This window comes from Loxodonta africana, chromosome 25, assembly GCF_030014295.1.
Source record: "Loxodonta africana isolate mLoxAfr1 chromosome 25, mLoxAfr1.hap2, whole genome shotgun sequence".
NCBI lineage: Eukaryota > Metazoa > Chordata > Mammalia > Proboscidea > Elephantidae > Loxodonta > Loxodonta africana.
Window position 1 is genome coordinate 41446164 of NC_087366.1, and position 17300 is coordinate 41463463.

The 17300-nt window shown below is 40.2% G+C and overlaps 1 protein-coding gene across 1 annotated transcript in view; it reads left to right on the top strand.

The window, feature by feature from the left end:
• CHRM3 (cholinergic receptor muscarinic 3) overlaps positions 1-17300 on the top strand; it is a 218245-nt gene that overhangs the window by 50750 nt on the left and 150195 nt on the right. The window lies entirely within an intron of this gene.

Below are 17300 nucleotides of genomic sequence, written 5' to 3' on the forward strand. Positions count from 1 at the left end.
GCCCCATGTCGTGATAGATATGGTTGGGTTTAAGTAAGATTGTAGGAACCATAATGCATCACAAGTTGAAAAAAAAAAAAAGTTGAAAGTGAGTCAAAAATGAGATTTCCTGCTGTTATAAGATGCTGGGTAAGAACAGCAAAGGTGATTGTCTTTTAATAGTCATCACTGAAAAATCCTTATAAAATGCTGTGGTTTGGAAGTCCATTTTATTTAGTATTAGGACATACAGGGTTCTGAGAGGAAAGCTATTAAAATGCTGCAAACAGAGCCCATGAGGAAACCTTATTCCTTTCTTCTTTTTCATTTGTCTGTGAGAAAAAGGTGCATATGAGAAAATTAGCAAGTTGTAGCAAAGAAAAAAAAAAGCAAAAGAGAAAGAACAACCACTGGCTTAAACTGAAAAAGAAGCAAGAGCCTTAGTATTGAGAATCAGTAAATGAAAAACATGACAAATGGTTATTAACGTTCACTAGGTCTCCAATGGGCACTGTTCTCACTGCTGTTGAGGCGTGCAAAAGAATGACTAGCATTCAAAGCCCTTTTGACTTTTCAGTGAGTCATGAATCTAGAGTATCATCCAAATCTCACAGCTATTCTAGGAAATATTACTTCCATTGTACAGATGATAAAAATGAGTCCGAGAGAAGTTAACTCATTTGTTTCAAGTTGGGCAGTTAATTAGTAGCAAAGCCTAGACAAATGTAGAGGTCTTTAGAATATTATGTAGAGCAAGCAGTGATCCCATATGCATGACTATATGGAGAGTGCTTTGAAAGCACCAATGTGCTATAAAATGTAAGGTCGTGAATATCATTATCTGTGCTCTGGAGGTCTCCCTCTCCTGAAAAAGTGCTGTTGTGAACTCCCAGGAATTCGTTCAATATTTAGGGGGAATAAAAGCACTTATTATTTTCCATGTTCTGGCAATAGGAACAGAAAAGATCATCTGAGACCTTTGCCCTCAGTGAGCTTGTATCTCATTAAATCTTTTGAGGGAATAGGGATAAGATGGCATTCATATAAGCCGATGATGCTGCTAACTCCTTTGTCGTTGCACAAGAATTAGTAGTTTACATCATCAGGCTACCTCCACTGGTTTATTGATTTTTACACTACTTTGTATTTCTCTTAAAAAATTCTAAGTTACTAAGAGGGTCCCTTGAAGTAGATGTTGGAAATTTGAGCAAGAAAATGTACAAATGATGCTGAGTTGGAAAAATTGTCCTTAGCATGAAGAAGGGTCTCCTCTTCCATGGAAAGGAAGGGACAGAGGAAAGAGCACAGAAGCTATGTGGCAGATGGACGTTGAGCAAGTCCCCATTTGTGGTCTTTGCTTTCTCAGTGATTACAAGGGGAGGCACCTGGTCAGAATGTATGTGTTGGGCTTAGGATATGGGTGTGGGCAAAGTGAGAAGTTGAATAGTGGTTGCGGGAAATCCAGTGGAGTTCTAAATAACTGCTGGGGAAAACCCCGTATCTCTGAACTGCTTTATCTCCTTTCCCTGTTTACATACAGATACTTATTGCAGTGTTTCATAACCAAAAGTAATTATGTGAACATCTATTTATCCAACTGTAGGGTGACGGCTAGATACATTAGACTACATTAAGTTAACAGAATAATTGTGACAAAAAAGGTTTAGAGGCTCGTCCCTAGCCACTTCTTATCATATTTATCTCTTGACTTGACAAACTCTGAGATGGTAAAGACATCTTCCATATAATTACTGTTTGGGCCAGTGAGCTAGAAATTGCCTTTTGTTTGATAATAAGCATGATCATGTGAAGGAATATAGTTATGAAGTTGACTGGCAATGCCTCAGGTGAAGTTACATGGCTGTAGGAAGCCTGCTCTACCTTTTCCATGTTCTGCAACTCAGGATACTCCAGAAGGAAAGAAAATTACCAGGTCTGTCTGGAATCAGAGACTTACAACATTCTGGGAATGAAAGGTACCTCTAACCAACTTGGTGTCGCTGAGTTAATTCTGACTCATGGTGACCCCATATGTGTCAGAGTGGAACTGTGCTCCATAGAGTTTTCATTGGCTGATTTTTTTGGAAGTAGTTTGCTGGGTTTTTCTTCCAAAAGGACACCTCAGAAATTATCGTGTTAGACACGAGGAACTGTGCCAGGCAGGGGGCACCTGAATCTGAGTATTTCAGAAGGCCCGAGTGGTGTTTCAGTTCTACCGTCCAGTCTTCTCATGTATAGAGGTTAATCTTGCTCTGTGAACGCCAGCAAGTATCTTTGCAGATCTCTCCCGTGGGAAGAGCCTAGGAATCTTCTCTGTCCTCCCCCTTGCTCTCCGTTGCCTCCCAGGCCACACTGGCGGTCCGTTTGTCACTGGTCCCTATGCTACGCCTGCTGTTTAAGGCCTCATCACTATGGCAGTAAGTCCTGCTCCGGGTCAGGTCTGGTTAATGCTTTATTATTTTCTAGTTATGTTGTTTGTAATGATAATGTTCATAGCAACGGACGGTAGGAACCTGTGCAGACTTTATCTTCACAGTCTGTGAAGTATAACAGAAATAAACTGAACACAGGCTATTAGGACAAAAGACCAGTAGCTGAATCTCTTGATGTTGTGAGCATCAGATTGGTAATTAAAATTGAATCCTCCTTCCTTCTTTAACAAGAAATGGCTTTGTAGGGGAAAAGCCCAACTCCATAATGTTACCTATTTCATTGGATCCAAGAATGTGTGACACATGTAAAAAGGCCCTTGAGAGGTCAGTATATTTAGCATGCATTTATATGGTCAAACTGGGATAAATGATGAAATATAAACTTATGAATTGAATGAGTATCTTCTTAAAAAAAAAAAAAGTTGGGAATAAGAGAGATACGTAAGAAGAAATGGGATGTGTAAATAAGTGAAGCCCTGAGGGCTTATCGTGAAATGTAAGATTACCGTAGATAGACGTTATGCCATATGAGAAAAATAAAATGGAGGGAAAACAAGAGCAACTTGTAGATGTCTCGGAGTGTGGTGTGTCACAAGGCTTGGTGAAGTACAAGATGAATAACAAGGGTCACTTAAGCATAATAAGTAAAAATAAACGAACAATACTGTGGATGAAGAAGTGTAAAATATTGCCCTGTTAATTTAGGATGTTGTAAACTCTTGATGTCATTTTTTTTCACTTGACATTTATTACACATATATAGGAAGCTGTAGAGAGCTTATAAAATAGCAGGCCGTTCTTCTCACAGAGTGTGATCTCTCTGTGATATTGGGTATGGAAAATCCAGAAGGAAGAACACCTGTGCTCCTGTAGACATGAATTAACTGTCGTCGTTGGGTGTATGAGCAAACGGTTTGTATATAATGTGGTCAAGCTTCCAACCATGTAGGCTACCAGACTCCTACACTTCAGAATCAAAACTTTTCAAAGACATAATGTTGATGGAGTAGTAGGTTTAGCAAAGGAATGGAATGCCAAAAAAAAAAAAAAAAAACCTAAATTCTTATCCTGGCTTTGCTTGTAAAACGTTGTGTGTTCCCTAGCAAAGCACTTAATCCTCCCAGGCCTCTGGTTTGCCCTATTAAAAAAAAAAAATGCTATACGTTTCTGCTACCTCTAGGGAATACTGTGAGATTTAAAGAAAAGTAATTGTGAAAGAAACTTCTGAGCATTTAAAAAATATATGTGTGTTTATGTATATTAATACACACATATACTGTACACAAATATATAGGTGTGTTATATGTATATGCATATATGATATAACATGTTGTTCTTAGGTGGCATCCAGTTGGTTCTGACTCATAGTGACCCTATGTACAACGAATGAAACACTACCCAGCTCTGCACCATCTTCACAGTCATTGCTATGTTTGAGCTCATTGTTGCAGCCACTGTATCAATCCATCTTGTTGACGGTCTTCCTCTTTTTTGCTGATCCTCTACTTTACCAAGCATAATGTCCTCCAGACACTGGTCCCTCCTGATAACATATCCAAAGTATGTGATATGAAGTCTTGCCATCCTCACGTCTAGGGCGCATCCAGGCTGTACATCTTCCAAGACAGATTGGTTTGCTCTTCTGGCTGTCTGTGGTATATTCAGTATTCTTCGCCAACGCTATAATTCAAATGCATCAGCCCCTCTTCAGTCTTCCTTATATATAACGTATGTTTAGCTAATGTAGAGAAAAGATTACATAAAGTATAGCACATAATTTCTAGAACTTTATTTATAATCTTAAGAAAAAATGTGGTTTGGCCATTTAAAGCATTTATGGGTACAAAATACAAATGAAGTTCAAGGATAAATGGCAAACAATATAGTGAAAATACAAGATGTAGACAGAAAGGACTTTTGCTTGCTAGTCAAATGATGTTTTCGTCTCATTTACTTTCACCTCTTCCCCAGCAGACTTTTGTATTTTTTCTTTCGGATAATAGTTCAGTGAATCTCTGCTACATGCAACATGGAAATCAGGCTGGTGTGATTTTTAAAAAAATGGATATTGTTTATACATGCCTAAGACAAATTGAAAGGTGAATTGCTAATTAAATATAAGGATATTAATTTTATGGCATAAAATGTGTGGTCCTCAGGAATCTGAACATTTCAGACGTGAGACTTGAATTCCTTTCTGTGTTCTCCATTGCTATTACAGCAGAAAAGGGGAAAACTACCAAAAGAGAAACATTCTGCGATTTCCTGTTTCTCTAAAAAGGAGCCCTGAGGGCGTAATGGTTAATTCCTAGGCTGCTAACCAAAAGGTTTGGCAGTTCGAACCCACCCAGCAGCTCTTTGGGAGCTGCTCCCTTAAAGATTACAGGAAACTCAATGAGGCAGTTCTGTTCCATCACATGGGGTCACTGTGAGTCAAAATCAACTCCAGGGCACCCAACAACAACGCTCCTCTAAAATTTAAGTCCCTACAAAGAAAACAACTCCTTCGAAGCCCTTTCAACCATACCAGAGTTTCTTTAAGAGCGTTCTGCAAACTTTGATGTGTGCATGAGTTCCCCGGGGATCTCGTTAGAGTGCAAGCTCTGATTCAGGAGGTCTAGGGCGAGGCCAGAGATTCTTCATTTCTCACAAGCTCCTGGAGGGTGACAATGTTGCTGGTCCACAGGCCACACTTTGAGTAGCAACGTTTAAGAAAACAGTAATTCCAGAGTATGTCAATAACCCAAACCAAACTCATTGCCTTCGAGTCGATTCTGACTCATAACAACCCTATAGGACAGAGCAGAACTGCCCCATACAGTTTTCAAGGAGTGGCTGGTGTATTCGTATTGCCAGACCTTTTGGTTAGCAGCCCAGCTCTTAACCACTGCACCACCAGGGCTCCAAGTATGTCAGTAGAAATGACTGAAATCAAGAAGTGTTCCTGTTCAACATAGTAGGAAAGTCTGAGCTAAGCAGGGTTGAAGTGCTTCCTTATTGCAGGTCTTCTCAGAGCCTTTAATTTGCTAATGTGCATTGTGACTCTCCAGCAGGAGAATACAGTGTGCTCCATTTTTCAAATCTACTTGACAATAGAACTTTTTTCCCATAAATTATATCTCAGGATTATTGTTCACTTTGGAAGCATCACACTTGATCATGCTGGCTGTTTAAAGGTAGTACTTTTTTGGGGGAAAGAACTGACATAAAGACTTAGAAGAGTTCAGGCAGGGTAAAATTATATAACTGTTAGTGTGCCTAGTATATGCCAGGTAGATACTGGAGTTGGGATGAAGTGAGTGGATAGTGGATACAAAAATGCATAAAAACAGAACTGCTGCCTCAATGACAGCTCAATCTACTGGTGAAAACAAACAGGTAAAAAATCATCTGTGGGACTGAATTAAATAAATTGTAAATGCAGGCAGAGAAAAACATGCTGTAAGCAGTGGAGGGAGAAATGGGTAATTCTAAGCACTTGTTGGTAGTTTGGAATTCTCCTTTTCCTTTATCTGACTCTTCCTTTTTTGAAGTTCTTAGGCCTGTGGTGATTGCTGGTGCAGAGATTTAGTGGGCTGAAAATATTTTCCAGATTTCTCCCATATTATAAGTGTGTTCTTTAGCTTCTTTGCCTTACTTCCCCATTGGGGCCAGGCTAGAAAGTCAGCGATTTTTCTTTTTTGCCTTAGAATATGGTCTGCATGATTTTCCACATGCATGCTTTGAATTTGTTCTTTAATTCAATATGCTTTATGGAAACTGTGATACATTTGCTTTCCCCTCCCAGGATAAGGAGAACCACAGGCAACCAGAGGCAGACGACTGCTGCGTGTGGCCACCTTGGCTAGCCTAATAGAATTTCGGTTGGCCCCATCTGCAGTTCTGTCTAGTTTGTACCCCTGCTGAGAATTTGCATCTCTAACAAGTTCCCTGCTGAGAATTTGCGTTTTCACCCAGATATACTGAATCAGAATCTGCATTTTAACAAGACCCCCAAGTGATTCTTATGTATAACTTCCTGGAAACTTGTTAGAATTGCGAATTCTCAGCCGGGGTTCAAACCTGAACATGCTCGAAGCTCTGCCTGGATCTGATCTCCAAGGTTTCAGGCGAAAGCATCAACGAAATTGTTATGTCAAACCTGAAAGTCTTGTCCCCATAGTTAAGAATTTTACTATTGAAGTTGCTGGATCTCGTAGAGTAAAAGAACCCTAAGATGTTCTTTTGCTTTAGAATGTGAAATTTGGTAGTGTGGTCACAGCCTAGGGAACAGTTGTCTAAGCACCATGTTCCAAGGAGGATCGTGACATTTTGCTACCAGCTGTGTTGTGCTACCTCTTCCCCTTCTAGCCTACTCCGTTAGTCCATTGTGCCTTCTCCTCAGAAAATTTGTTTAGGATCCACCTATCCATTTCATGGCCACACTTAGGTTTTTTGTTTTTGTTTTTTGTCAAATTCTGTTATAGGCTATCCTTTCCTCTTAAAAAATTACAGTGAATACATGAATACAAATGAAGTAATATTACCTTATATTTGAATACTTTTTTGGATTTTAGCGCAGTCTGGTTTAATACCCACAAGAACCGTATATTAAAACACTTTGAATATGCCGCTGTGGAAAATTCTACAGCACTTGAGGAAAACAGCTGACCTATGGCATTTCCAGATTTATTAGCTGAAACTACATTTTGCTGTTCTCAAAATTAATGGCACTTAAGGTTATGGAAGCCTGAATCTAAATGGCATGGGCTTCACGACTAACAGGTACGATTAGATGGTGTCCATGTTTGCATCTCCGTGTGGCTTCATGGCTCTCTGATAGTCTTTGCTAAACCAGCCATACCTCTGGCATGGCAAATTTACTTCTTTATGGAAACTGGCCATCAAGCAAAAGGGATGATTTTAGGGAAATATGTAAATATGTGTAACCTGTGGTGTGAGGATATACACAGGAAATTTGTGACTTTCCATGGAAACACGATTCAGAAGAAAGCAAGGAGCCTGTATAAGCATTTCAATAATCATGAATTTAAGCATTCAAGGATGTTGCCTCAGGCATGTAGTCTGCTGTTAGAGTGGACGAGAGGAAGGAAGGTATGAAATGTGCCTGCCAGGGTGGCCAAGGAAGGGCACACGGGGCACAGGAAAGTGGGGAGGACAGCAGGATCGTGAGGTCAAATCTGGAACTATTGCAACTAAAATGTAAACACTAACATTGGTAATATAAAGGATCAAGAACCTCTGTTCACAGCCATCCTACCTCATAAATAAATTGCAAAGTACAAGTACTCACATGAGTCAAAAAAAGTGACATTCATGTGAAATATCCCTTACTTTCACATTTCTGATAGTCTTTATCCTTTTCTTCCGGTGGGCAAAATTCCTCAAGCTTTTGATCTCAGAATCATGTTTACCTTCTCCTTCCCTTGTTGATGTCATCCTCAGTATTTCTTCCTGAATATCTCTTCAATTCTAGCACCTCTGCCCATTCTCACCTTTAAGGTTTCCTCGTCTCTAGCCTAGATTATAGAAATAGCCTCCTAATTGATCTGTTTGTCCTCAGGTTGCTTGCTCCAGGTCGTGTCCACACTGCCACCAGGATGCTATCCCAAAAAAGAAAAAGTTTGTTAATACAGCAAATCCACTTCTGGGAAACTCTCCTACAGAACTATGTAGGAGCACAGAGTTATATGTATCAAGGTGTTCATTGCAGCTGTATTTATGCCAAAGCAATTGGATGACCTCAATGTCCATCAATCCAGAAATAATGAAGTTTATTCTAGTACATAGACCAAGGGTTGGCAAACTTGTCCTGTAAAGGGCCAGGTAGTAATATTTTAAGCTTTTCAGGCCATACAGTCTCACAACTACTCAGCTCTGCTCTTGTAGAGAGAAAGCACTGTATCCAGTACATAAATAAATTGATGCAACTATGTTCCAGTAGAGCTTTAATTATAAAACCAGCATGCTGGATCTGGCCAAGTGAAATGTGCAGGTTTAAGAATAATGAGGTATATCTGTGTGTGCTGACAAGGAAGGGTATCTATAATATACTCTTAGATAAAGCAGTTATCATTTGCTGCCCTTCGGTTGGCCCCCAATTCATGGTGATCCCAACCAAGCATGATGGAACAAAATGCTGCCAGGTCCTTCACCATCCCCATGATCGAGTTACACAAATGATCCATAGATTTTTGTTAGCTGATTTTCAAAAGGAGATCACCGGGCCTTTCTTCTACTTCATTTTCGTCTGGAAGCTCTGCTGAAATCTGTTCAGCATTACAGCAGTACGCAGGCCTCCAATGACAGACAGGTCGTGTTTGCACATAAGGTACATTGGTCAGAAATTGAACCTAAGTCGCCAGCACAGAAGGCAAGCATTCCAACAGCGGACCACCACTACCCCCAAATAAAACAGTGTGCCGCAAAAATGCCCCGTATTTGTGATCCTGTCTTTCTTTGTCATTCTATCTTTGGTAAAAAGATATAAAAACATAGACTGACAGAGATAGAGATATGAATAAATAGAATAGATGGATAAAATAGATGATACAGTATGCATAAAAAAAATCAGAAATTAATGTTAACCAATTATTAACAGGAGTTATCGCAGGGATAGGGTAGGTGTGAAGGCATAGAGCTGTCCACGTTTGTGTATATGTACCACATGGAACCCCTGGTGGTGTAGTGGTATATAGTCAGTTCACTGGCATCACTGTTTTTTGTATAGTTGTGGCTGGATCAGTTAGACATAAATCAGTTGTTTTTAAAATGCTAAGAATATATTTAAATAGTGAGAATAGGGATACTCAGGCAATGTGTATATTCAGAAACAGGGCCTAGGTGCTCGAAACACACAACAGTTCCTGTGTTGCTTAACCACAACAGCCAAATAACCTTTCATGGTGGGGAAAAGAAAGATGGGCATGATCAGGATGTAGAAAAAGGAAATTTAATTTAGAAACCGAAGAAAAATGAAATCTCTTTTCGGGTTGAAGCCCTTGCATGAATAAAAAAAAAATGGATGAATAGCTTGGATAAAATAAATTTCTTCTATTCATCAGTAATGACAGGCATTGTATTAAATAAAATAATGAGTCTGTGGGATTGTATTATGTTTCTGAATAGTGTTGACAATCCTGAGCAGTCCATCCAAACAAAGAGAATGGCAGGATTCTCCAGAACCTGGGATTTCATTGCATCATGGAAGGGTGTGGAGGAAGTCCCTCAATATGGAAATAGGAATTATCTCACTCCCACTTTGGCAGATATTTCCGCTACTCAAAAGGATCAGGCAGTTTTTCCTTCCACGAGGTAAGGGACACCATTTATCAATACCAAGCATTTCCTCATAGCTACTGTAGCTGCTAACCACAAGGTCAGCAGTTTAAATCCACCAGCCACTCCTTGGAAACCCTATGAGGCAGTTCTGCTTTGTCCTGTAAGGTCACTATGAGTCAGAATCAACTTAACAAACAGCAACAGGTTTGTTTATTTTTCTTTTCTTTAAACTCTGGGATGCAGAGAGTAAAGGATTTGGGCGAAGGGAAAAGGGCTCCCTTAAAACTTAGTGTAGACATGGAGCCCTTCTTGTCATAGGAGAGATAGTGAAGTTCCATGGAGAAAAAGAATCTGAAAAAACCAAATACCTACTCTTCTGGGTGGAATTGTGTCCCCTAAAAAGATATGTTGCCGTCCTATCCCCCAGTACTTGTGAATGTGAGCTTGTTTGGAAATAGGGTGTTTGAAGGTGTTATTAGTTAACACGAGATCACACTGGAGTAAAACCAAACCCTTTGCATTTGAGTTGATTCTGACTCACAGCGACCCTCTAGGACAGAGAGGAACTGCCTCATAGGGTTTCCAAGGCTGTAATCTCTACAGAAGCAGACTGCCACATCTTTCCCCCAAAGAGAGGCTGGTGGGTTCAAACAGCAGACCTTTTGGTTAGCAGCCGAGTGCTTAACCACTGCACCAGTAGGGCTCCTGATAGTGGAGTAAACCCAAACCAAATCAAACCCATGGCCATTGAGTCAGTTCCAACCCATAGTGACCCTACAGGATAGAGTAGGCCTGCCCCATAGGGTTTCTAAGGAGCGGCTGGTGGATTCAAGCTGCCGAACCTTGTGATGGGCAGCAAAACTCTTAACCATTGTGCTAGAGTAAGGTGGGTCTTAATCCAGTATGACTAGTCCCTATAAAGACTGCAAGAGACATAATGAGACAGACAAATGCAGTAGGCCATGTGAAGACTTATGTAACAAGCAACTGAAGAGTTCGGATTAGTTTTGAGAATTACTCACATTTCAAAGAGTAGTTTTATCTTTGATATCTACATTACTAATCCAGTAACGGAAATCCTGGTGGCGTATTGGTTAAGTGCTACGGCTGCTAACCATAAGGTCAGCAGTTGAACCCACCAGGCACCCCTTGGAAACTCTATGGGGCAGTTCTACTCTGTCCTACAGTGTCGCTATGAGTCAGAATCTGACTCGATGGCAACGGGTTTGTTTTTTGGTTTAATCTAGTAACATTTTTATACTTACTGTTGAAGAAGTTGTTGGGGGCTTGAAAGTTTTCCCACTTAACATCGAGAATATTTGAGCTGCAGTGTTGCAGTTAGGTGTTAATCTCTGGAAAGCACTTACCTGGGAAACTCCAGGTACTCTTTATGTTTAATACACTCAGCTTTTCAAGAGGTGCAGGATTGTCAGTGAAAATGTTCAAGATTCTATCCAGATGAAAGGGATTTTTCAGTTTTCAAAATGTTAACCTGAAAGAATTCTGCTATGAAAAAGGTTTAAAAACACATTTTATCTTTTGTAATATGAATAGAGAACTGCCATGGGGTCTCCTTAAACAGACAATACAGTTCAACTTTAACTTGCTCTTTAAGAACTACCAAATCTCAGCGCAGAGTCACCGTTGCTGCTTTCCTGGGGCTGGTGCATAACTGTGGCAGAGCCCGGAGCGCTTGATCCAGATTCCGTTTTAGGCTGCCTGATGGAAGGACACACAAGGTATTGTGAAAAATAAATCGTAGAGTAGCATCGTGTTATGAGACAAAGGAGCCTGTGGCATGTTGCAGGAGTCATTATATAATCCAGTGAAATGGAGGGGAGAAACAAACTCTTTTATGGCAGGGTTGGAAGAGAAGCAGCCTGAGGCTTAAGGCTGCTGCTAGTGATGACTGAAGTGGCAGAAAAGGACATTTCTCATTCAGTACAGGTAAGATTATAAGAACACTTTCTAGGAAAGATTGATCTGGCTGTACTCTCCTGTTGCTACATCTAGTCCTAGGGAGAGATTTTGTTTCTGTAGGTATTTCTAGACCTGAAGTCCTGTAATGTTTTCTAGAAATACAGATCTAATGGGTTTTTAATATCCTTGCTTTCTTTTTTGTTTGTTTGCTTGTTCCCTTCTTTGTATCGTCGTCTCTGTCGAGAGAGGTATCAAATGGAGGTTTGACCCCTGTGGACTTTTTTTCTATTACTTCCATAGCAGCCTAGTACAGTGGCTAAAAGCACAGACCCTAGAGGCAGGCTTCATGGGTTTTAATTCAGGCTCCACCACTTAGCAATTGTGTGGGACCTAGGGAAGTCACTTTCATTTGTTTGTGCCACAGTCTTCTCATCTGTAAAATGGGAATAATAATTGTGCCTACCTCATAAGGATTACATGAATCTATGACTGTAAAGTCCTTAAAATAATGTCTAGCTCATAGTAAGCATTATATAAGTGAATATTAAATAAATTTGATAAAACACAGCACCAATTATTAAATAGGATAATATAAAGGATTGTTCAATATATTCTCATCTCCCTCAATGTGACTATTCAGAACTAAATGCCATACTCCATATTTCTCACCCTTCACAAAAAGTTTGTAGGAGGAAGGGAGGGAAAAGGAAAGGAAGGGAATGAGAGGAAGGAAAGAATCTGCCCCTGGAAAAAAGGATCCACTAAATGAGAACCATGCCAGGGCACTGATCATAGAGCGAAATAATGTAATGTAGCAGATCCTTCATCCATGAGCTACAGCAATTAAACAAATAATTTCTTTTATAAGAATCAGCACAAAGCTAATTCCTATGAAACAGAGATTAAAGATGTCCCAAATGTCTAACTTTTCCAAGCTGTTCTACCATTCCACCATCTCTAACATCAGCTACACCCTCTCACCTCAGTACTCTCCCTCCTGTCTTTGGCTTCCCTAATTTCTTACAAACTTCTCACGGAACTCACAGACCATAAAAAGGAAGTGGTGCATGAGGATTTGGAGGCTGGCAAGTCCCAAATTCTTAGGTCAGGTGTAGACTTCCCCTAGCCCTTGGTTTCTGCCCAAAGGCACTCAGCTTTCTCACTCCGTGGCCTGGGAAGCCCACTGTACCATCTCCTGAGGGTCTCTTCTTCTTTGGTGGCGGTAGGCTCTCCTCTTTGCTCTGAAATTGGCTCTCTTTTAAGGCAAAACTGACCAATCCTTTCGGTAGGCCACAATTACCCTATCACACAATCACCTGGGTGGGAGTTATAAGACCCCAGCTATAAATGCCACACACAAAAGTAATTAATCCACCACAGCTATTATTCACTCAAAGCCAAGATTTTTCACCAGCTACTCTATGTAATGCACTGTGCTATTTGTATTCTAGAAAAGGTTATTGAACAGGTGGTTGTGAACAATGAAAAAATGAAAGATGTACCTAGAGACCACCAAAAGAAAGTCAAACCAAACCAACATCATCATCTATTTGACAGAGCAGACAAGTAGAGTTGAACATTGCTATAGACAAGTACATCTTGATTTTTGAAATACATTTGGTGAAGTTTCTCAGTGTACCATGATTGGGAAAATGTGGGATGCTTAGGAATGCAGTGAGGTAGATATTTAGCTCAGTAACTATTTAAAAAATAAATAAAAAGAATGCTAAGATGATTCTGCAAATCTCTGTTATGGCATCTATGTTATTAGGGGTGGAATAGTTACAACCAACTGAATAGCACTGAAGACTTCAAGTAGATAAAACATTAAATCTATCATATTTAAGTCAGTAAACATTAAGACCCCAATTTGGACAAAGCATAAAGCTTTAATTTAAAGCAGTTCCAAAAAACCAAACCCATTGCCATCTAGTTAATTCCAACTCATGGCCACCTCACGTGTTACAGAGTAGAACTGCTCCATAGGGTTTTCTTGACTGGAATCTTTATGGAAGCAGTTCACCAGGCCTTTCTTCTACAGAGCGTCTGGGTGGGTTCAATCCACCAACCTTTGATTAGTAGCTGATGGCAAACCAATTACACCACCTAGGCTCCTCTTAGAAGTTAAGGGAGCAAAAAACAAGGGAACAAAAAAAATAACAAACTAATTGCCAGTGAATCAATTCCAACTCGTGATAGCCCTGTGTGTGTTAGAGTAGAACTGTCCTCTGTAAGGCTTTTAATGGCTCTTATCTTGTGCCTTTGGGTAGACTTAAACAGCCAACCTTTCAGTAAGTGTGGGCTTAACCGTACAGCTTTCTCCTATTCTTTGCCCAGACAGACAGTCTATACAGCTGTCTTAGTCATCCAGTCCTGGTATGACAGAAATACTATAAGTGGATGGCTTTGACAAAGAGAAATTTGTTTCTTCACAGTAAAGCAGGCTAAAAGTCCAAATTCAGGGCATCAGCTCCAGGGGAAGACATCCTCTCTCTGTTGGCCTTCTCATCAATCTTCCCCCAGACTAGGAACTTCTGTGCATGCGGACCCTGGGTCCAAAGAACATGCCCTGCTCCTGGCACTGCTTTCTTGGTGATAAGAGGCCCCCCCTCCACCCCCCTCATCTCTCTGCTCACTTCTTTCTTTTGTATCTCAAGAGATTGCCTCAAGATACAATCCAATCTTATAGCCTGAGTCCTGCCTCACTAACACAACTGCTGCCCATCCTCCCTCATTAACATCATAGACGCAGAGTTTACAACATATAGGAAAATCACACAATACCGGGAAACATGGCCCAGCCAAATTAATACAGATATTTGGTGGGGGAGGAACATAATTCAGTCCATGACAACAGCTGACTAATGATTTCTTTTATTCAAATACAAATGAAGTACTGGAAAACAAACATATCCTGGATTGTGTATAAGACATTAAGAAAAATCTCAATCCTTCCAATAGTTGCAGGGTTGTATTTCTGGATACCTATATAATATGCCTTTGGCCAGTTTCTTTTCTTCAGGGAAATAAATATAAAAAAGGCTGAGCTGGGTTTGACCTTCGGCGTCTATCCCAGTATTCTCCTTAACAGCAGCATACTGAGCAAGACCAAATCCCTAAACTCAAAAGTATAGGCATAGAGTCTCAAAACTACTTTGCCTTAAAAATAAAACATGCTATAATGTGACAACTCAGAAAAAGAGGGTGAGAATGATTGCACAACTCGAAGAACGTTACTGACGCCACTGAATTGTACATGGAGAAACGCTTGAGTTGATGCATGTTTTGCTGTGTATACTCTCAACAACAAAATAAATGAATAAAATTTTAAAAAATTAATTGAAGCATTAGAATTGATCTTATCCAAATCATCTTTTGGCGTGCTTAATATTTTCAATTTGTACCAATTCTTGAGGTAATGAGTGACAAAAGTGTGCTCCATATTGATTCAGTAGTACTTTGATTTGTCTTCAATTTACTTCTGAATTCTCCAAGACATCACCTCACCTCCCTCTCCCTCAACTCCTGGATCTGACGAAACAGCATATGACTGAAAGGCCTGTGTTTACCCTACCTGTGCCCTTTGATTTCAGAGACTTCCACCATCTCCCTCCTCCACATTCATCTTGCCAGACGAGAGTTGATATAGGTTTAACAGGCCCAGCCTGGTCATGATCTATTCACCTGCCTTGCTCTGGCCCTGCTCCAGCAACATTATAGCTCTCTCTTGGGGCAATAACAAGAAACACATGTCCTTTGCTCTGAGGTAGATGATCGTGAATCTGTTGGTTCGCATACAGTGTTTTCCCAATAGCAGCAAAGGGCCTTGGATTTGGTTCAGAAAGGATTTGGACATTACCCACACGCAATCCTGTAATTCCTCTCTTTAAAGCCACAATTACAGGGGATGCCAGGTCCTATCCATTTTGGCCTTTTTTGTCCAACTTTTCCTTCACTGATTATAAACACTTGCAATGACCATATAAAGTCCTATCCTTAAAAGAGACTCACTTATAGTTTCAGGAAGGTGATGTTTCTGCTGGTGGTTCCATGTCCCTTCTTATTCCTTTAAAAGGGTAGTCTAGCATTATTTTCTTGTCACGACTTGGGTGGAAAGAAGGAGAAGCAGACTTTTTTCTTTCGTTCTTCATATTTATAGTGTTTTCTTACTAATGAATCTTGATTTGTGGGTTGTTGGCTTTTTTTTTTTTTTTTTTTGCATTCAACGTGTTTATATTTTTAGTAACTGAATTAACTTATTAGCAATAAGACCTTATACAAGTCGTTTGAGCCTCTCTACCTCTTTCTTCTCCCTGGATAAATTGGGAAGACTAAATGATCTCTAATGTCCCTTCCAGCTCTACTTTTCAGTGATTTTAGTTTAGTTTTTCTTTTATTGCTTGCAAGATCCACATGCTAAATTGTTCATTAAAGCCAAGTGGCTTAGTGTCCTCCAATTGTCTAGCATTTCCATTGTCTCCGACATTCCCTTGTGCTCTTTCAATTTGCCATCTGTCAGTTTGCTGATTTGGCAATATCTTCACTGTCCATGTGGCAGCTTCGCAACCTCTCAGCAAGCCCCACTGCTCCTTCTGCACGATTTGAGGGTCTGGGTATAAATAGGACCGGGGGTGGGGGAAGGGCCAAGGGAAGACTTCCAGCTCCTGCAGCGTGCTCCTTCCCCTGGGAAGCCAAGGCCCACTTGCCATGATTATAGATGAACTCCCTGTGACTTAATTTAGGAGGGTTTCATTTATCCAGCTCAGTGAAGATACGAAACATAAAGCCTAGTTATGCGACTTCTTAAAGTTAAATTCTGAGCTATGAGGGCGGCCTTATTTTAAGTAGATTTGGAATTTAGTTGAGATGAGTATTTGAGGACTTAAACGTAGACAAATAAACCATTTGTACCCCTGGCTTCTGTCGGCTTGCAGGCTTGCAGGAAGATCACATAGAAGGCTTGTTTTCTTCTGCTGCCAACTCAGTGACTTCTCTCTTCTCCTTAATTTTTCTCTCCAGGTTTGCCCTGCTCCTTTCTCTTCTTTCTTTACTTTTGATGTCCATCTCCTTTCTTCTTATCTCTATTGATGTTTTCTGGATTTCTCAGCTCCTTTTTCCCATAGATAGCTTCCCCTAAGCCCACGTGCACCATCTGGGATTGACCAGGGTTTGTTTCTTCATGAAGAAATGGGTACTAAACTGATGGGTAGAAGCAGTGCCATCAGTAGGCTGTGGGTTTTGTTTGTAGATCCTCCCTGCCTTGAGACTTAGGAGCCTTTCCTGTGCAAAGGAGTGAAAATGTTTTCTTTGGATAAAATTATACATATTTTAAAAATACTATGGAGTGTGTGTGTGTGTGTGTGTGTGTGTGAACATGTAGGTATAAATGGTCTTAAGAAGTACATTCAAGTAGCTTAATGATATTGACCTATCGAATATTTTGAATATTTTATCCCAGGTGATGTACTTGAGTACACTGTAATCGAAAGGCTCATTGTCTACACTTGTAATCCATTTTCTCCTCTTTCATCTACAGTAGCATGTCTGTAGTTTTGCTGATGTCCATTTAATTTCAGGAGGACTGGATATTACTTTAGTCAAGATGCCATCTGATTTCATTTTTTTTATTTAATACGAAACCTAACGACACTCCCCTAGCTGTGTATAATGTCTTAATATTTCCTGTTC